At 51.1% G+C, this 21,199-nt stretch overlaps 1 protein-coding gene across 9 annotated transcripts in view; it reads left to right on the top strand.

Moving 5' to 3' along the window:
- The window catches only part of GATAD2A (GATA zinc finger domain containing 2A), a 64,279-nt gene that overhangs the window by 12,207 nt on the left and 30,873 nt on the right, over positions 1-21,199 (top strand). For 3 of the 9 annotated variants that reach the window (XM_040537192.1, XM_040537194.1, XM_040537191.1), the window contains one exon: positions 16,826-16,900. The gene's annotated coding sequence lies outside the window, so the exon portion shown is untranslated. Of the gene's footprint in view, positions 1-5; positions 165-978; positions 998-1,054; positions 1,567-1,626; positions 1,943-2,069; positions 2,431-16,825; positions 16,901-21,199 lie in introns of those variants that run through there. The other 6 variants (XM_040537198.1, XM_040537195.1, XM_040537199.1 and 3 more) reach the window with 6 other exon arrangements.

Below are 21,199 nucleotides of genomic sequence, written 5' to 3'. Positions count from 1 at the left end.
GGGGGCGGGGGGACCGACCGGCCGGGGGGGGAGCCCCCGGCTGTGCGGGGAAAAAAAAAAAAAATAATAATAACAATAATAATAATAAATTCGGGGGCGGCGAGGAGAGCACGGGGAGGAGGAGGAGGAGGAGCGGGGGCGGCCGGATGCGAGGCGGCGTGAGAGTGAGTTCCCAGCCCCAAACTTCGGCTTGGGCTTCGGTGTCCGGGGGGGGGGGAGGCTGGATTTTTTTTGGGGGGAGGGGGGGCGGGCACCAGGGTGGTTCGGGAACCCCCCCAACCCCCCGCCCCAGGGTGTGAGGGCACCGGGGGCAGCGCTCGGGGAGTGCAAAGTCCCGCGGGGGGGAAGGGTTCGGGGGGGGGGGGCACCGGGGGGGGCCGGTCTCGGTCCCGGTCGTCCCGGGGCTCGCCGCCGGCTTTTGTTCGGCGTTCGGCCGGCAGCTGCGAGGCGTTCGGTGCGGAAAGTTGGTCCGGGCTTTCCGCCGTGCCTGCTTCCTCTTCCTCCTCCTCCTCCTCCTCCTGTACCCCCGGGGCGGGGTGCGGGCTGGCAGCCCCCCCCTGCACCCCCTTCTACCCCCCCCCCCCGTCCCTCCCTATCCCTACCCCACCGCTCTCCCCCCCCCTCCTCCCCCCCCTCCCGTCCCCCGGGGGCCCCGCACCGAGCGGCCGCCCCGGGCAGCCCCCGCCGTGGCACCGGCCGGGCCGCGGCCGTGTCACAATAAGAGTCCGTCCCCGCCTCAAGGTGCGCCGCGCCCGGCTGCCGCCACCGCTCGCCGCCCGTGGGGTCACCGCCCGTGGGGCCGGGGGACACGCCGAGCCCCCGGGACCCTTCACCGCCAGCCCCGGTTCGGCCCCGCTGGAAGCCGGGCTGCCCCGGTTGAGGGGGTCGAGCTGCCCGGTGGTCCCGGCTGCGGCCCCCAGCGTGCGGAGGCAGCAGGAGGCTCGGCCGCCCTAGGCTGCACGGTGACACCGGTTCCTCTGAACGGCACCACGAAGCCGTGAGTTGGGATGCGCCGACTTGCTGGCCCGCAGCATCTGCTCGCGATTTTATTTCAGCCCGTTTGTGTGCCTCAGGTTTTACTTTCACTTGTCTCCTCGAGCTGCCCCTCGCTCTCCCAGGCTCGTGCGGTGCAGGAGGCTCCTTTCCCCCAGCACCGAGGCTCCCGAGCTGCCGGGTGCGATTCCGGCTGCCACCAAGGACCAGTTGGCGGGCATGGCCCTAAATCTCATCTCCAGCTTCCTTCGCAGGTGTCTGGCTTTCATGTTTCTTTCTCATCGGGCTGCGAAGGCAGCTGGAAGTAGAGGCAGCCGAGCTGCTAGCAGAGAGTGTTACACAGGAAGTGAAAAACGGAGAGGGGCCGTTGGGAATAAGAGACATGCTGGCAGGCTGGAAGCAGCCGCGCATCGGCAGGAGGAGGCAGGGATCCCGCTGCTCTCCTGGACCAGCTATTGACCAGGTCTCGAGCAAAGGGAGGCCTGGGCAGGACGCAGAAGGAACCTAAGGGGCACTCAGTTAGCCCAGGGCACGCGGTGATAGAGGACCAGAGGCTGGAGACAGGAGAAGAAAGTAAGAAACTGAACGCTGTTGGTTTCCTTGTCTGCCTAAATCGTGCGGTGGCCTCCTGGGCTGGTCCCACAAAAGCCCAGGCAGGTACCTGTGGGGTGGCAGTGGAGGTGACATCGCAGTGACACCTGCTGGTGCTGGGGCCACACGGAGCTGGTGGCACCTCCAAACCCGCTGGAGGCGGTGGGAGAGGCAGCGGGGACGGTGCCGCCAGGCCCCAGTGCCACCTCACAGCGCGAGGGGCTGTGACACGTACGGAACGCCGTATCCTGTACACCACGCTCCACTGCTCGCTGTTTGCCCGGCCCTCGGTGTGTCTGGATTGTTGAGCCCTGGATGAGAAAGGGGTGTGATATCCTGACGGCAGCCAGGCTCTGCGGTTAAGTATCTCAGGCAGGATCACAAAATAAGCTAGTTTCAGGGCTGAGGGAGCCGCTCGGTTTCTTTTTTCTTCCCCACCCGCTACGTGGTCTCAAAAATTGGGAGGGCTGCGCAGCTTGGCACAGGACTTTCTGGCTGTAAAAGCTGACACCTGTATGCACTGAGCTGATGTTCTTCTAACTTTTGTTGGGGAAAAGACCAAATATTAACAGTTAGCGTGCTATGGTTGAATTTTGTATTACTGTGAAAAGGACCAAGTTCTGCGTTCAAAGGGAAAACCACCCCGATGGGTTACGTTGGGAAGGAGGCGTTGTGGATCCGCGATCCCTCAGTAACTCGTGGTGGAGCTGGAGATAGCCGAAAATATTTCTCTTTCCTCAGAGGTGGAAGCAGCGAGGAGTCGCTGACGCCGTCCCCAGCAGCGTTACATAGTCATGAGGTTACGGCAGCGGGCGATGATGCAACAGAGTTGGCGTATGATGCAGTGTCAGTATGCTAATACTGTAACTTAATATAGCTGTGTTATGACTTTTGGGGTAATTACAGGCTGGCAGTCATATGTGGAGCTGTTCAGAATTGGTGGTTTGAATTCAGATGGGGCTCACGCATTGTGTGGTAGTTTTGAGGCTTATGCAGGGCAAGGTGAAGGATGTGGGTCACTTTCTCAGACAGATGGCCACACGTGCACATATGTACAACGTTTGTCCCCTTCAGGGACCCCTCTGCATGGTCTAAGGTTTGCCCTGGAATTATCCCCTCGCAGTCAAAGGAACAACAGCGGAGGGAGGAACTCCGGGCTTACTGTCTTATGGTCTTACACTGCTATTTCTGGGTGTGCTCCTCGTTAGCCCTGCCCGCCTGCGTGGGCTCAGCGCTCTTGGTTCAGTCCTGCAGCACTTGTGCCCTGCTGCTTTTCAGGAGGGAAAGGAGGAGGAAGGATGCTGGGGGTAAAACTAAAGGGCGTCGACTTCCGATAGCTCGTGGATGGGGCTGGAAGGGATTTAAACGCGAAGCTGAAAGCTCCTTCGGGTGCGAGGGGGGCCACGTCTGAGATCATCTCGTGCTTTCGGTTGTGCCTCCTGAAATGGTGGCCGTGTTGTAGAGTCCCTGGCCGGCCGCCAGCCAGCCAGAGGTCCCGGCATCTGGCGCAGGCACTCGGGGAGGGCAGAGCCGGCGAGGTGCCGCGGTGCTCGGTGGAGCGCGGGTCCCTCGCCGGGCAGGGAGCGCTCCCTCTGAGCGGAAAACGCGGCTTTGCTGCCTAAATTTAGATTGTGGTTCAAAACACACTCCATGAAAACAAACTTGTAGATGCGCTGCGTAGATGCTCGGCTCTGATAGCAGATATTAGGTGTTCTTACACATCTAAAAGCTCAAATCTTTGCGCATCAGAGCCTGCTCTTTGATATTATGCACATATGAGCTCTTCCCCGGGCTGAAGTTACCTTTAATAGTTATGTTTCTTACCACCGTGCTCTGGGGGGGGATACCTGTGTGCTTGTTTTGCTCCTGTTTCACAAAGCACCCTGTTTTAGAAGGTTGTGTCTCTGTACAGCGCTGGTGTGCGGTGACCTACCTGTGCCGGCAGGGGCTCTTCCTGGCCTGGGGAGGTGCAGCCCAAATAATTCACAACCAAAAAGTTGGAAACAAAACGTACGGTGTGCGTGTTCCCCGATGAATTAAAATACATAGGCTGAGCTCTCGTTACAGCATAAAGGAAGAGCGGTGCTGCTGAGGAGCCCCCTTACAGGCACTTGTTGGCTTCCAACTTCGTTCTTTTTCAATAACAATCTAAGTAACGTAGAACTGTTTTTATTTTTTTGTTCTCCCTCCAAATGTTCCTGGAGACTGTGGCATCTGAAAATACGGCAGGCTTATTTTTAGACTTGGGGAAGTAGCGTTTGCTTTTGTGTAATGCTGCTCATGTTTGAGGTGTCATAGCACAGGCTAAAGACCAGCATGCGAAGTGCAGCATAGTTTGGTACTAGGTACGTGTATTTTGTTGGGGGGAAAAAGGGTAAAGAACATGCTCTTAGGGACTAGGAAGTGCCAGGACAGCCTCATAAGGGTGTTCTTCTTTGAAGGTGTCTCCTTGTTTCCTCAGGCTGCCCCTGCTCTCCCTGTGCTGCTTGGGTTAGATTCATGCCCTTAAAACTTACAAGAAGCTTGGCACTTCATATAGAGATACTCGGCTTATTTATGCATCTATATTATAAATAATTGGTTTAAAGACTCACTTGGGGTCCTTTTTGGGTTGATATTTTTGTTTTTTAAGGCTTTTCTACCCTTCTTCCCCCTCCCCTTGTCTCTGCATTTCTGTGGCATCCCTTTACATGAGGAACTGGACACTTGCTGAACATACTGTCCCTCATTCAGTTAGCAATTCCTGCTTTATTTCGTATGTACTACCTGGAATTTAAGAGGTTATTAACTTCTTTGTGATGCCTTCTCCCCAAGTAGCACCTCTCAAACAGAATGCCCTGCGTACAGCAGCGAACTGATGTCAGGTGAATCAGGCCCGTTTTCAGGTGGGGAACCCGGCAGTGAAACACCCGCAGCAAGCCCTGCAGGATAGCGACAGAGCAAAGGTTAAGGTTTATTAATACGCAGTTTCCTACACTGCCTTTCTGTTGTTCAGCACTTTTCCTCTTCCTTCCCCCACCCTCCTCCAGACCACGCCGGGCGCTGGAGGTGCTGGCACTGCTTCGCGGCCCGCCGGCGGTGTTTGGCTTTGTGGTGTGCCAGGGCTCGGGAGTCTGCGGCGGGGCACCCGGTACGCAGCTGCTGTTTGCCTTCAGATGCTTGTGTCTGTGCCCGTCCTGGTCCAGCATCACCTCGGGAGACTGCGGCCGAGACGGGGCAGGAAGGAATTCTCCCATAGAGCTTTCCTACACTTTAATTATAGGCTGCCTCTTTGCCGTGCTGGGGCTTTTGAAGCTGTTGTCCGCTACACTCCTCGTGCATGCTCCTCTCAGTTTCTAGAGCAGGTGTGGTTCTCGCTTCATGGGCACAGCTCGCCCTTTGAGGGTTTTGAGGGGGAAATATAAGTCTGATTAGGCCGTTTGGGTTCTGTGGGACATAATCAAAGTTTAGCAAGAAAGTTTTGCACATCCTTAGCTTTCGATGTGTTGACTCTTAAGGAAAAATGTTGGAATATGCTGTTGTTTCAACATACCGAAATAAGCTAGAAAATGGAAAGCCTTAGCTTCTTGCAGCTATAGCATGTCTCTTTCTTTTCTTCTTGCCTTCGTTGTCAGTAGGGTTTGAACACACCTCAACGTTGCATCTTGAGCATGGGCTGGTACTGGCTGGCCATGGCTCGGTGTCCCATGGGTGCCTTCAGAGGTGTGGTGGGCAGATCGCAGGTGGTTCTCCTGGTTACTGCGTCTTGAAAAGCACGCTGCTCAGGACCAGCTGATGTGAAGTAACATGTTCTTACTGCTGCCTGTGTATTCCTGTCCTCTCTGGAGGAGAAGTTTTGTATTGTCTTGTGTAAATCACTTAAACATCTCTGTGCCTTGGCCATCCCATCTGCGCAATGGGTATAAGCGTGTGTTACGAAGGAAGTATGCGAAATGTGGCTTATAGCAACAATTCCTTCCAGTCTTATTTAAAGACTTAATCTTCATCTTTGGCTTTTATCTCTGAAACAGTTTAACCCTGTGCCATCTCAGTTTCCAAATGAGAATTGCTGGTAGAACTGAAGATTAGAGCAGAAAAAAGTCCGTGGGTTTGACCCACAATCTGTAAAGGCCAGTTGGTTGTATTAGGAAATGCAAACATTTGGAAGATCTAGGAGAGTAAAATTTAACAACCAGCCACACATACTGAAGGCCAGACAAATAAGGGCTGGGATTATCACGTGTCTAACGAGGAGTTGGGTAAATCCCTTGACAGAGGGAGCGATGAGTTTGCCCTGGTCTCTCATGCTCATTAATTTAAGGCTCCGTGTCTTTGCAGGTGATGTGCTTGAGGCAGGTGAATTTCCGAGCTCTGCATTTCTCTGTAAATCCCATAGAAATGTTGGGGTGGAATGGCCAGTCTCTCAGTGACAGGGTCAGGTCTGTGAACCTAAAATGCCTCTTTGACCACGACTTCCAGAAGCTTGTTGTGGTCGCGTGTGGATATTTGGTGTTTTGAGGCAGCTCCGTTTTGGGAGCCTCTTTCTCCCATCACTGTCCTTGCGGAAGGAAGGATCTGGGAGGTGGGCAGCAGCCTCCTGCCAGCGGGTAGGTTCCCAGGTCATCGTGCTGGCCCTGCAAGGTGGCTTGTCAGGTGCTCCCTGCTCGCACTTTGCATGCAAAACCAGTCCCATGCCGAGCTGGACCTGATGGGCATCATTCTCCACGTAGAGCTCCTCTGCAGCATGCTCCCCGCCGCTTGCGTTAGGCAGAGTACATCATGAAAACAGTTCGTCTAAAAGAGCTCTGGGTATTCACATGAGCCAGTCTCATTCTGGGAGCACAGAGCTGCCCTTCTCATTCTGCACAGTCGGTATTCCTTCGTATTGACCACAGTGCTGCGGCCCATCCCTTTGGGGACGCTCACGAGTTCGATGCCGCAGACGTTGCGGCTCCCAGCGAGGGCTCTGCTGGGAGGGCTCTGCTCCTGCCGTGTTTGGAAGAAGAGTCACTCTCCAATTCCTTTAACAATTAGGGGGTGACTAACAACTTGAATGCAGTTTCTCTGCTAATTTATGGTGCCCTGTAGTGAACTCGGCCGTGGAATGAAAGGGATCAGTGTGCAAGTACGTCGTCTGCTGGTTTTGGTGTCGTATGCGTCACCTTCTGACTTGGGCTTACTCCTGTATAAACACGAACAGAGGCAATCAGAGCTGGGCGCAGTCTCGCCAGGCCCGATAGCTCAAGGCACGTGGGTTGAGGGCTGTTGGGACCCGTGTCGGGACACGGTTGGCGGCACCTTGTAGTGCCACGGGTGACCAGCAATGTGCATGGGGGCAAGGAAATGGGAGGCGAGCCTCCCCTCTGCTTCCAGCATTGAAGTGGCGGTCAGGTACCTGGAGAGGTTTCCAAAACCTCGGTCGTGCAAGTGAGGCTGTGCAGTACTTCTGCTCATTTACCTACTGCTGTACGTAGGAGCAACTTCCTAGCCATGGGCTGTCAGCTGTGCCCGGTGTGTTCATTTGCTGAAGCAGCCATGTGATCACAGGCTTTGAAATGCTTGCAAGCATTAGGGGAAGTAAACTGAAGGCATTCATATTTAATAGGATCTTAGAAAATCCCGTCTCCAGCAGAATTAGGTATTGCAATTGTGTGTTTCTGTTGTGGCAGTATGTACAAACACATTGAACCACCTATTCAGGTTCAAACACAATACAAGTCTACAATTTTCTGGTTTTCATTGTACAATAGTAAAATTACTTAGGTGCCTATTGCAGGCACGGTAGTAGTGTGACGCTCTGTAGGAGGATGCTGTTGTGTTTGGACTTGCAATTTGGTTTTCTGTTAGTTTGTTGGTTTTCTTTTTAAGGCTTATTAGATGTAGTCTTTGAAAGCGATTGTTTCATAAGGCAGCCTGTCATAAGTAGTGGAAGAATTTTGGTGTTTTAGGTGCTTGATATAAGGGTTCTTGAATCATAGACTATCCAAGTGGGAAGGGACCCACAAGGATCATCAAGTCCAACTCCTCTTGCTTTTATTTGTTATCTCTGGAGGGCGTGCAGTGAAGCTTTTCTCCATCAGGGGCTTGGGTTGTGCTCATGAAGAGCTGGGCATGGTCTGTGGGCAGAGTTCCGCATTTCTGGGCCATGCGTGCAGCAGGGAGAAGTGTACCATGAATGCCTCAGTTAACTCTGTGAATCACACAACCGCGACACGGCTGCAGTTGGAGGGGACCTCTGGAGGTCATCTTGTCCCACCCCCCTGCTCAAGCAGGGCCACCAGATGTGCCACGAACCTTCTTTGGCTTCTCTTCCCCCCAGCCACAAAAGTGAATTTGGATTAAAAGGAAGATGGCATTCCTAGCAGCTTTTCTGTCCCTGTTCCTGAAAACAGGTGATGCTGCAAGAAGGCTTTGTCTCGTGGTGTGGCTTTTTCAGAAAGGGAAGGTACCAATGGGCAGAGGACGTTCTGGATAAAACTCAACATGTAATCCTTGCGTAAGTTTGAGGCACTCAGCTCTGGAATAATCCGGGCTGGCTCTGCGTGCCCGTTGCTGCATGCACTGAAGTCGTGCTCACAGGCAGTAGGAGCACTTGCAGTCATGGCTAACATCAGATGTGTGTCCTGCAGTTCATGAAAGGTTGCTTGTGCATTGGGCTGTTACTGCTCCGGGGGCCATGGCTGCATGCACGGCTAAAAGGGTTGAACAGGAAGATCACCCAGAGAAACTTTTTGACTTGTTGTGTCAATAGGCCTTAAGATATTTTGCAAATACTCCCTGTGGGAAAGCGTATGATTAATCAGTAACGTAGAATACGAGGTGGAAGGCATCATGTCCTTAGGGGTGGTCTGGCGTGTGGCACGTGTGAAGTAGTTTGTGGCTGGCAAAGCTCTAAAATTCTCCTAAATTCTCTTAAATGATGGTGCGTTTCTCTGTGCTGGGGGAGTGCCTTTCCAGGCTTGTTGCCTGCAATCTTTATTGCATTAGTTTGTGTTGAAGGTATTTAGGATTATTCTGCTTTTTCAGCTTCCTTTAGCAAAGGTGTCCAGAGAGGGATGTATTAATTCCTTTTTGTTGCGCCAAAGCTGGTTTTTAAAGCTGGAGACAATGGCTTAACAAGCAGCCAGGAATTTAACTGATAGAAGTGGTTTGGGGAACAAAAGCATGCGAGTCCTGGCAGCTGAAGAACCGATCGGTGACTTCTAATCCCTACGTTGCCATGAGGTGCCTGAGAATTGCGACGATGAAGCCTATAGAAGTAATTAAATAAGACTCATTTTAATATTGCGCATGTTATTGATCCCTTAGGACATTTAGATACGCAAACTCGATAAGACTATTTCCTTTGCAAAACGCTGTTCGTTGTAGTTGTAACACCTCTGGTTGCTTTCTACCCAAAACACCCTCGTGTTTTTGTGCAAGTTGGGTGTCATTTTGCAAAAAGCAATTGAAGTAACTGAGCACCCAAATTTTGCCTTGCTCATCTTCTGTGTCTGCTTACTTTGGGCTTGTTTTGGGTCGAGGGACCCTCGTGGGTTCGTTACTAGTGGTTAGGCTTGCTCGAGATAACCCCCCCCTCGATCCCAGGGGTGATAAGAACAACTTGGGTTTCCTTTTGCCCTCTGGCTGCGGGACCACGGGCTAAATATCTGCCCCACAACCTTGCTTTTAGAACAGGAACGGCTGCGTGCGGTGCTCGGCGTGCAGCGCTCCCTTTTGATCTCAGGTGGGGGCTGCACTTTGCATCCAGATCAAGTTGTGTGTGCCGAGGCTTCTGAATTAATTAATGATGGTGGCTGTGCTCGGCTTCCCCTGTAAATAGGTGTGGCCCTGGGTGGCTGCCAAGCTGCCATTTCGTTCCCTTCTTTGGCTTTCTGAGCGGTGTCATTCTCTGCACACACCCTCAGCAAGGTTTTTAAATATCGTCGGGGAAAACGAAGAATGCTGCTGCAAAATTATTAGCTTATGGGTTATTAACGTACTCCTACAACTGAGATTGGGAACGCAGTACTAGTGGAGGGTGGCATCACGAGCTCGGAAAAATAAAAATAAAAAGTCTTTGTGCTGTATTTGCTGCTGAAGCCAGGTAGGCACAGACGGGATTATGCAGGAGGAATTGAACGCTCCCCCTGTTCAGTGCAGGAAGGTGACAAGACGCTGCCGTGTCCTGCTCGATCCCAGGTGGCCCAGTTAAAGTCACTGGCACTCAGTGAGCACGAGCTGCCTGCAGAGCCCAGCGCAGCCTCGCGGGAGCACTGAGCATCGCCCAGCAGCCGAGAGCGAGCCCCCAGGTGGGGCATCCCAGGGCAAACGTGGTGAATGCAGAAGGCACGGCTTACTCGCTGGAAGTAGAACAGATTTTTCCACCAGAGCTAGAAACAACAATTTGCCACCTGCTCTTTTTTTTTTATCAAATGTTGCCACTCATTTTAGCCTCTGACCCCTAATGGGAGATCCAGGGCTTTCCCTTCTCCTGCCTTGGAGTTGGGCGCTTGGGGAAGGGGGCAATAAGTTCATGCACATATCCCTTTTCTCCATTTAATGCTCTGCGAATGCATTTCATAACGCTGCCTCTTTACATAGAAAAGAGACGCCCTCCTTCTCTGTCCAAAACATTAAACATATCGAAAATAGTAATTCCAGTTCTTGAAAAACATGCTAGTGCAGCTATCCATGGAAACCTGCGCCGTTAGGTGATCAAATTGCCCTTTAATCAAAGCCAGCCCGCAGCTTCTCAGCACAGAGGATCGCGGTGCCGCTGTGGATGGATGGACGGCGGGCGTCCCGCACGCATCCAGTCACTCTCAGTCCTGCACGAGGATCGATGTAATTGGCCAGAAATACAGAGTAACCAAAAATAGTGCAAACTGTCCTATATATTTAAAAAATAAAAATAAAAAAGGGGCAAAGAACCCCCAACCTGAAGACGTTTAATCCATTCTTCACTCTTCTTGGAGCTCTCTCCCTCTGCTTAACAGCAAATGTTGCAGTTCCTCTTCTGAAAACGGGCACTGCTTTGTTCACGTCTGCTGCCTGCCTGTTGTCTGACGTGCCGGGTGTTTTTTGTTGTGATTGCAAGTCAGCCTCTTGCAAAGATTTTGATTTAATGAGTCAGGTCTGCCCATGTAGTCATTATGAAGATCCACTTGGGTAGATGTGAAGCAGATGTAGATCCCTGCTTCGACCTGGCTCTTCCGAAGGTCTGGTGCGACTTCTTCATCAGTGGATGAGGTTTCATAGGATAACTATTAACTGTAAAATTAAGGACAAAAATATTTTCTGGCCGTTTCACGAGGAGGTGTATTCTGTACTCAACGACTCTCCTAATTCCTTATCGTAGCTCTTTGTTCCTTGGAGTGAAAACTTGAAATTGCTGAGATGTCTGTACAGGGGAACACGGCTCGGAACCAGAGCAGATCACAACTGGTTTATCCAAGCTGTTGCTTGAAGGTTGACTTTGTTTAGAAATGTCAGCGTTTTGTTGCTTATTTTATGACATATTGTTCTTAATTTTATGAAGCTTAAGTGTCCCAAGAGCAGTCCCCTGTGGACTTTGGGGGAATAATTGCTTTTTCATAGATTTGCAGGGGAAGCTTCCCCCCCCGTTCAAAGACATAAATCGCAATATGAGTGAAAAGCCATGTGAGCCGCATGCCTGTCTGCTGGAGCCCATAGTGGTGCAACCCTAGACAATCGGGGGTGTTTCTATTCATGAGTAGCCAACCACGTCGTGATCTGGGTATTTTGAGCCTGCCCGATCTTCTGAATCAACCTGCGGAGAAACGCGCTCCATTTTGTGCCAGCCCGGGGCTCGTTTCATAAAGGTTTTCCATGTGGCATCTGCAATGTTTCCATTGGCGTTTTCCATGTGGCATCTTCAAACGTCAAACCCCACATGTTGGCTGCGTGCACGTCAGCCCCGTGCCACCAAGCAGGGGAGCAGTAATGGGGCACCCTAGGCTCTGCTTACAGAACACCAGCTTTTCAAGGTCTGGAGCGGTGTGCTGCCTGGAAGGAGAAATACTCCACTTGGTACCATTTTTTCTTTCTGACCTGCATTATTGGGGCCTCTTTATCTTTGCATCTTCCAGGCCCCCACACTTGAGTGAATTGTGGCTTATCTCGGGGAAAGCACAGGTAGATCGCTCCATGCGGGGCTTGTTCGGGGAGGGAGGAAGGAGCCTGGTAATGCGATTACCGCTGAGATGTTCCAGGCTAGGAACGAGAGAAGTCAAAATACGCGTTTGCACTTTGATCTGAAAACACCAAGTTTTGATTGCGAGAGATTAGATTGCACCCGTGGTTTTTCAGAAGGCTCAGCTTGGATTTTCTGGGGAAAACTCGCTCCCTGGTTCCCCATTTTCCTATGCACTGGTGCATGCTTGTGGTGGGGTTCAGGGGGCAGAATGGAGCTGGACACCAGCAGATGAGCAGCAAGATCTGTGCCGCTGTGAGCGGTCCCCTCAGCTCGCCCGGACCCCGAAGGAAGGCCAGGGTTTCTCCTTGAAGCCCCACGTGTGCTTCCACGGGATTTGACACCCCTTGACTTGGCATCCGTTAGGAGAATAAATGCTGCAAAATAAGCCTCCCCCGAAGGACGGACGTGCTGGGGTGACATGTCTGAAGAGCAGCCGTTGCCTGTAAGTAGTTTTCCCGTTTCTGTCTCTGCCGCTCCTACCTCGAGCGATTCCCTGGCCGCTAGCATGGCGCGATCCTGCTGCGGACCAGCTTCGCCCCAGGGTCACCATGGCTCCCGGCGCCCCTGCCCCGCGAGCGCAGGCATTGATCTGAAGGGGGTAATTAGGAATGCTATTGACGGCTGGGGAGGGGAGCTGCCTGCTTTATCCCTGGCGCAGGAATTCAGGAGGGAGCGGGGGAGACTTTTAATTTGTAACAGGTTTTATTTGCCATCTGACTCGTGCACAATAAACTGGTAGCGGTGGTATTAGCGAGCATCTGAAAGGAGCTTTTCTGCCTCCCTGCGAGGTGGCACCTCGCTGCACAGAGGCTGAAATCGGAGGGCGTGCGGCCAGGGGGGCTTCGGGAGCTTTCGCCGGGGTCTTTGGGCATGCAGGAGAAGTTAGAAAGCAATTCTTGACTATTTGGTGAAACACTAACGTGCTCCAGGTACAGAGTGGATTGGCACATTCATAAAAAGCCAGAGAAGTGCTTTTCCACTCCACGATGATGGCTTTTGTATTAACACAAGTGCTGTGACTATTATTTCCATCCAGTGGCTCTTCCTAGAATTCTGCTGAGACGCCTGCAGGCAGGAGGCTGCATTTTTGGAGTGTACAGAAGTGCTTTCAGCTGAAATTTTGGTGCTTAAAACCCCCATTTGGTACTTCTGTACAGCTTCGGGTTCTCTTTTTAGACCAGTACTTGGAAGACTTCACTCCCATATTCAAAAATGTTTATGGAAGTAAAGCCTGAGCACATGAGACAGAAGCTAGCCCCTTGTGTGTCAATATTTAAATTGAAACGTGACTCCTTTTTCTGCTGACCAGTTTGCTCAGCCTTCCAAAAAGTACAGAAGTTTTCTTATCTCGGTTGTTTGAGGAGGCATGTGTAGCAGCACTGCTGCACTGGGGTACCTGTGTCATAGTTTCCATGCCTTAATCTTCTTATAGAATCTGGAGCCTGTCTTGTTCTGAAAATATTATATTTTTGAAGCCTTCTTTTGCATGGCAAATCTCTTGAATTTTAGCGGATCATAATTTCTCCAGATAGTGTTGCTGGAATTCAGCAATGTTGCTAAAAATGCAATGCCTAGTGTTCCGATCTTCAACTTTCATCATCATTTTGTAGAGGAAAAACCTTCACCAAGTGACAAAGTCAGCTCTGAACAAGTAGATGTGATTTCTGCTCTGCTGGTGAAGTACCTTCGGTCCAGTGCCTGGTGGATTTCTTGTATTTCACTTAGTACAGATGTAAAAAGTTGCTATATCAGAGTGAGAACCGTGATTCTCTTCAACTGATGCATCAAACCTTTGTAAGCAATGCTGGAGAATTGGGATATTTTTCAGAATATCAAATGCTGCTGGGTTGTGACCATCCTGCCACGCTCTGAGTTGGAATAGGAAAGTTGTCGGGGGCCAAAATGTGCGGTTTGCCCTGATTCAGAGGGTTTGGGGGATGTGGGCAGGGGGGTCAGCAGGGTAACACCGTGTCTGTTGGGTGGCTGGCTTTACAGCCAACATCTTGGCTCGGCCGCACGCTGCCTCCTCCTGCAGAGAGGTTTTCTGATGGAAGCACTGTCAAAACTTGGAGCTGCTGTTTAGACAGAGTTTCACTTCAGAGCCTTAACCGTTTAATCGCCCGCTTCCTACGAGAAGCCCTAAATAGATGCCTTAAAAATAACTCCTTCAACACGCTTTTATAAACATTTTAACCTTGGTTTTCTCGGCGCCGTGCGAGCAACCTTCCCGTGCTGGAGAGAGAAGCAGGAGGAGGCTGAGCCATGGGGCGAGCCCGGCGCCTGGCACCCGGGGCCGACCGGGGAAACTTCCACGGCGTGGGTCAGCGCCGCCAGCGTTTCGTGGCAGTGAAGCGGTTAAAGTGCTCCTCTGGTGTCCTCGCAAGATGAAAACTATTTTAGTCCCATGACAGGAGCACTCTGGGAGCTGAGCGCTCCGGTTCGTTAAAAATGGAGGCCGGCTGGAGGCTCAGGAAGACGACTCGGCAGCTCAGACTTCCCATGTGCAGAGCACGTCGGAAGGAAGGATTCCTGCTTGTACCAACCTCCCCCAAAATCCCTTAAAACCCTGCCACCAGCCCATTCGTGTCACCCTATTCCTCTTTCTCGGGCAGGACTTGCAGATGTGCAGGCTGTCCCTGCGGCGTGGGCTCCGTCCCTCAGCCTCCCCTGCCACCGCGACCTTCGCCGGTCCCGCCGGCACTATCCCCACCATACAAATAATGCTATTTTTTCCCCCTTTTTATTTTTCCCTCCCCCCTTTTTCCCAGCAGCATCACAACTTGTGGCTTCCTGCTCGCTGCAATAGTGTTGTAGCTGCCGATTAACGCGGCAGCTCCCGCCGTGACCCGGCGTCGTGTGGGTTGCGTTTCGGAGGTTTTGGCGATGGAGGAGCATTGGTTCACATCCCGGCCAGGCATGCGAGGAGCAGCATGAAAGTACCATGGTGCCCATCGCTTGTCAGACCCCTGTGAAGGCCCTGAAGTAGCTCTAGCAATGGTTTTCAGTGGGCTACTAATTAGAAAAGCGTTGGACTAATAGGATGAGCTATAATTAGCAAGACCTGCCCTCTAGATGGCTAATCAGGGCCCACACACAGTTACATATCCATTCATTAACTTTCCATATCTGCAATTTCGTAGCGATGTGTTGAACCTATTGGAACCTTTCGGGGTGCTGGAAATAGTAAAGCAGACGAGTTGTATGGGGCAGGATCTCCCAGCTTTTAGGACAAGATGACCTCCGAGCTCGCTGGAGCTCCTTTTGTGGAGGTGACCGACTGCAGGCGGAGCGTGCCGGGGACAGCGACCCTTCAGCATCTCCTCCCCATCCGGCAGGGAGGAGGAGGAGAAGTCGGTGAGCTGTTGTCCTGCCCGCTGGACAAAAGAAAATAGCTCTGCAACTTTCTGAGGAGGGAAATGACTCAGAGTTCTTGGTGGCTTAGCAGAAATAAGAGGCCGAGCTTCCAAGGAGTCGTCTTGGCAGCTGGCGTGCATCAATTACAGTGCTCCACCTCCAGCCCGGCACTGCTGCCCCGTGCCAACACCAGCTTCGTGTCGGTGTGCGTGGTGTGGGGCTCGCTGCCGGCATCGCGGCTCTTGTCGTGGTGTCCATTTCGTGCTAGGTGAAAAGCAGAGCAGGCAGTGCTGACGGAGCTCCTGCTGCAGGCACAGGTAGCTGCTGGCCCTGTTGTATGGTGAAATGAGTTGGTTTTACTGCGCTGGTGTGCACAGGCTCTGTTTCTGCCCTCTGTTTCCTAGCGAGGGAAGAACAAGGTGTGAGTGTCGTGTGCTGTATGTGCAGAGTGATAAAAGGGGTTTTGTAGGGCATAAGCAAACGTGGGCCAGCAGGGCTTGTTCTGGAGTAAAAAAGCAGACAGCACGTGAGCATCATCTATGGGGATGCTTTTTGTATGCTCTCCTGTAGGAGCAAAACTTGGGTAAGAAGTCCTTTCCACTTTATTTCTCTGCTTTATGTTCAACTTCATGGCAGCTTCTGCAGGGACCTGGGATGTGTCCTCAGGTGTGACCAGGAACAGGGGATAGCTGACTTGGTCCGCGTTATGGGGGGCCCTAAAACCCCACCAAAACCTCCTTACTTACAAATAAATATGAAGGAGCCTTGCCTTTACGTAGTATCTTGGCTGTTCGCTGAATGATCTCGCACAGCACAAACCAAGAATCAGCTTTGCTGTTGGGTGCTGGATGGAATAGGTGAGAGGAAAGCATCTCGAGGACAAGGAGGACCTGGAGCTGGGAGCTCGAGTACAGAGGCTCCTCAAGAAATTTGCTCAAGCTACAAGGCTCTTCTGCCATCAGCAGCTTCATGGCATTGAGCCACGCTAGCCTAAACCGCTGGACAAATACTGCCTTGTTTGCCGCATCTCGCTGCGTCGCAGCTATTAAAATGCTGGTCCAGGGGCCTGCTGGCTTGTTGGGCAAATGAAAAGCTGAAAGCAGCTGAAAACCTTTATGAAATGAGACATTTATTTTTGTCAGCATTTGTCTTTAAAGCAGCATGCCTTTTGAGGTCATGCCACAATTGGTTTGGTGAAGAGTAAATAAGTTTCCTTCGGGAGATGCGTCTTCAAGTGGTGCTCCCCTGCCTGTGTGCATGGCCCGGGGCTGCCTGGAGGCTCACCCCATGGGACTGATGCTGGAGCAATATTTGGGGTTGGGGTGTCCTCACCCAGCCAGGGAAACAGTCACTTAGAACTGGGGATGTTGGTTCCAGTGGTGTTTGGGGCAAACCAGAGGTACCAAGAAGCAGCTGACTTCCTCTGGGAAGAAGCAAAGAGTAAAGAAATAGAGAGCAAGAAAAGTAGCAATGGAAATATTTCTGTGTGCGCTTTCTGTTTTTAATCCCAAAGCACTGGAACACGAGCCTGACTTGCAATTCATTTCCAGTTCAACTAATAGGATGTAAAAGATGTGGTCTTGTCACCTTTCACGCGGGCAGTGGAGCTTTAGGACTGTTGTCTCGTGATCGAGTGTGCTTTGGGCGAAGGCGGTGGGCATGTCACCAGGGAGACTAAAGGAGTACTAAACTACTTGTCTTTTCCCTCAGGACCCTCTGCGCAGTCACTTTCAGCCGCTCGGCCTGGACAGGACCCCAGGTGGAACCCATGAACTTCGCTGAAGGGTAAGAGTTGTGGGCGGGTGGTGGAATTGTGCTGCCGGGTGGTTTTTTTACACCTCTGCTACTGCCTTGTCCAGGATGGCAGAGCTCAGATGCTAAACCCAGACCTGGATTTGGTCCCTGTGCCTTAACCAAACGTTGCCTTTCATTTAACGTTTAATCAACGCTCCAAAGTACGTAAATCTCCACAGCTTGCTAATGGGCAAACAAAGAAGTTTCGCTTCCTTTTAGCTGGGCATTCACAACAGCTGCACGGTATTTTCAGTCTTGAACAAGAGGAGAAGCAAAAGCAAGTGCACTGAAATTCCTCCCTTGAGACTCCTGTAGATTTTGATCATTTGTGCAACCCCCAGAAGAAAAATGGTGAATGGAAATGAAATTTCTGCAGGTAGCTTGTAGCTCTGGCAGTGATCTAATGGCGCACTTGAAGTAACGCAGTTGAAAGCTCTCTGGAGCAACTGTCCTGTGATGGTGCTCACCCATCTCATCGTATTGTCAAAGGCAGCATTTTAGAAATAGTAATTTATAGGATTTGTCCAATGGTTGTCTTTGTTTTGTTTTTCCCCCTCTAAAAGACATATTGCCAAGGCTCTGGTGGTCAGTGTTAAGCATTTCTGGTCCTTGCTTCTGTTTTTCTTCTCTAGTGTAGGTGTTGATGTTTCTGCTGGTAGATTTACTAATTACTTCATTTATTATTTGTACATAGTCAGCTTCAGAACTGAGCCAGAGCCCAAACTTGTGCATAGTAGAGCCACCTTTCATGAGACCCACATGAAATCATAAAAACATCCTCCTTAATGACATCAGTCAGTGGTGAAGGAGTGGGAGTAGCAGTGAGAGTAGTTGTATTACTCTCACACTTCGACGTATTCACCACAGTTGTGGAAATTTCTTAATCTGCTCTCTTGATCAGTGACTTAAAGCACCTGAAATGCAGCTCTGTGAAGTTGTAGAGATGTGTGCATAAATACTATCTTATTTTGCCAGTTCAACTTGTTACCCAAATACTGCTGTTCTGAACCCTAATCGAAACTCGTGTTAACTGCTGTTCTGCACTGAGGAATCTCAGTGATTTCTCTTTTTTTTTTTTTTTTTTTTTTTTTTTTTTTTTTTTGGTAATACAAAGCCCAGACATAGTCATTAGCAGACTTCCTGCCCAGTAGTTTCTAGACAAAAATAGATCCATAAAACTTGGGGGAGAATTCAGGTCAAACAAATCCCTCATGTAGTGGCTGCAAGTAGTACCCTCTAAATAAATGCCTTTACACCCAAAGCTGTGGCTTTAGAATTAATATAACATCCAAGATCTTTTCAGAAGAATTAGGCTAGTGGTTGGAAAAGAAGAAAATTCTTTAAGTTGTTCAGATCTTTCTTTTGGTGCCCAGTCCTTTGTATTCATTTATACTAATTCCCTCTATGGTTGGGCTGCGGCTGTGTTAAATAATTAATATTGGGTTGAATGAATCTGGAGTGAGGCCCTGCTTGGGCAGGGTGATGCTGCAGCCCGTTGGGATGGTGTGAGTGCACAGAGCCTCTCTTCCTTTAAGTTTTTAAAACACAGAGGAGCGAGGAATCGCCCGTGTTACAATATGCACAGCATGCGGTGCTGGAAAAGCTGATTGTTGTTGTGACGGGATATTTAACGATGCTAATTTTGCTGTTCTTGCATAAAATAAATGAACCAACCTAGATCCCTTCTTTAATAAGAAGCATACGTGAAATTGGGGGGGGGACTTGATTGCAATCTACAGTGCTACAGTGCTGTTACTTAATATTTAAATGAAATTTAAAATCGAATTCTAGTCCTCTAAGCAGTAGGTTTTATTTCTGAGTCAAAATAAACACGGGATAAACAGTTCTTAATTATTAGCTAATAACTGCGAGGGGCTGACGTGACTGGAGAATCCACGCAGTAAAGGGAGGCAGCATCCTTCCTGCCAAGCTGCACCAGGCCACGTGCTCCTGCCTTTAAACAAAATGATTTTGATTCTGTCGTTTTCCTGCCGAATTCCCCCGGCAAGCTGGGGGTGACAATGAACCCCCCTCGTTGCTGAAAGCTGCAGCTCTGAATCGCGATGGCAGAGCATGAGGAGAGGTGGCACCGTGCTGCCGGGGCGCCCGCGTCCCCACGGCGAGGCCAGGAAGTGGGGCTTGGAGGGCTGGGTGCTCTCAGGAGACAATAGCACCGCTGGTAAGAGAGGTTTAGGAGAAACATCTGTTCGCTTTATGCAAGATTTTTTTTTCAAAAAATTAAGGTTTTTTTGTTTTTGAAGATCACTCTGACAGTGCTTCTCTGAGGTTCTTACGGAATTCTAGCAAATAAGATTGACTTTTACAGGCGGCAGCTATTAGATGTTTAATATAATCTATATGGCACATCGAGCTTTCTGTTAGGAATTGTGACCACTTCTCTGATGCACACAGCGCTTAATGATTAGAGTGCAGGTTTCCTTCACAAACGGAGCCAAACCTTGCCTTAATAGTGATTTTCTTTTTAAGGCGAGTTGACACAAAAGCGATGGAAGGCAGACTGGTGACTCCTCATGCAGCGGGACTCCAGCTTCCGAAGTCTCCTTTCTGGCCAAAACCAGAGCTTAACATTTGTGGTGCTCGGAGCTTCAGCATGCTCCTACAGATGTTTGTCTGTTAATTTCCGTAAATATTTAGTCAAACGAGGGCTGAGCTGCTTCCTACTGCGCTGCGGGCACGGCGCTGTGCTGGGGCTGCCTGGCGCCGCTGCTCCTTCGGGTGACAACAAAGCCGCTCCTGCAGGCCCAGGGTGTCGGAGGGATCCATGGGACCCCCACACCCCGTGTCTCAGCTGTTCTCCCTTGATAATCCATCAGGCCAGTGCCCCTGAGATGCTTTTCTGCTGGAGCCTGCAGGCAGGCCGCTGCCATGCCGCCGGCCCCTCGCCAGCCAGAACTGCTCCCCGCCATGCCGCGCGATGCCTCGCACCCCGGCACAGAGGAAACTTTTGTGGGCTCCTTCTCCTTTTAACCGCAAGTACTTAGCAGCCCTCAGCAAGGTCACTTATCTTCCCCTGCGCTCTCGCAGCAAGGGGAAACGATAATCATGACAGAAAAGGGGGGTCAGGGCTGCCGTGCCCGGGAGGTGCTGCCGGGCCAGCGTGAGCACACACGCGGCTCAGCCGGCACGGGAAGGGTTAAGGGCTGCCATTTTGTTATGTAACACCCTTAATGGACATATCGGTGAATGGCACCAAAATGGCAGGGCTTAACCCTTGGTGGGCTGCCGTGCTCGGCCGGCCCCGAGGCTGGCAGCTGGCCCAGGGCGTGCTGTGGGCACTCTCGGGGTGCTGGGCGCCCGCCTGCCCCTCGCCCCGTTTTGAGGGGGCCTGGGCAGCGGCAGCCCCGCTTGTGGGGCTCGTGGCATGGGGAGCATGGCGGGCACAGCCAGGGGATCCACCCGCATCGCCTCGACTCCTTCAGGGAAGGGACAGGCCCTGGGGTGCCCAGGGGAGCTCAGGTGTGGGCCTTGTGTTGTTGTTGTTATTTTTTGACCCCCCCTGTTATCATCCTTCCCCTATTGCATTAATTCTTTTTTTAAGTTGGATATCTGAAGTTTATTCCTCTAAAAATTCATACAACGAGGTCATGAGCTCCTGTGCGTGCACGTGTATGCACATTAATACACATGCAGACGTGAACACCTTCACACAGTGGTACACACACAATAATTTTTAACAACTCTGTCAGAGATCTCACTTCTAGCTTCGTTATCAATGAGTATGTAGGAAATAAAAGCGCTTATGACATAATTAAGCTCAGTTGAAACAACTTCTTACAGAAACTTTCCTGCATGCTGCTACGAGAAATTAATTGGTAGGCATGGTGGGGAGGGGGCGTGCGGGTGGTCTGGGCGGCTGTGCTTGCCGGAGGCAGGTCTGGTGTGTGCAGGGGCTGTGCTGGGTTCGAGCGACTGCTGAGCCAGAAACTTTGTGATCAGCTGCATTTAGGGAACATCCAAAGCCATCCCTGACTTCTTTTCACTCAGGGGCATTGACTTGGATGCGTCTTAACCTCCCCGTTTCCTCTTCTGTAACCTTGCTTTTTTTTTTTTCCTCTCACTGTAAAAGTTTCCAGATCATGCTGGGAAAGAGGGCTGTTGATCTTTGTTTTTGGCTACTGAAAAGGGTGAATACCACGTAGCCGGACAGGTTTGTGTGTGGCTGCTGTGGGATCCGAGGCCGTCTGCAAATGGTCTGCGCTGAGCCCGTATCTGCTGCCGGTGCTCACCAGCAGTGTTGATTCTAGCAAAGCCTCAGGATGTAATTTTAAC

The sequence above is a fragment of the Cygnus olor genome, chromosome 26, assembly GCF_009769625.2.
Source record: "Cygnus olor isolate bCygOlo1 chromosome 26, bCygOlo1.pri.v2, whole genome shotgun sequence".
In the NCBI taxonomy this organism is placed as follows: domain Eukaryota; kingdom Metazoa; phylum Chordata; class Aves; order Anseriformes; family Anatidae; genus Cygnus; species Cygnus olor.
This window is presented reverse-complemented; position numbering and strand designations above follow the sequence as displayed.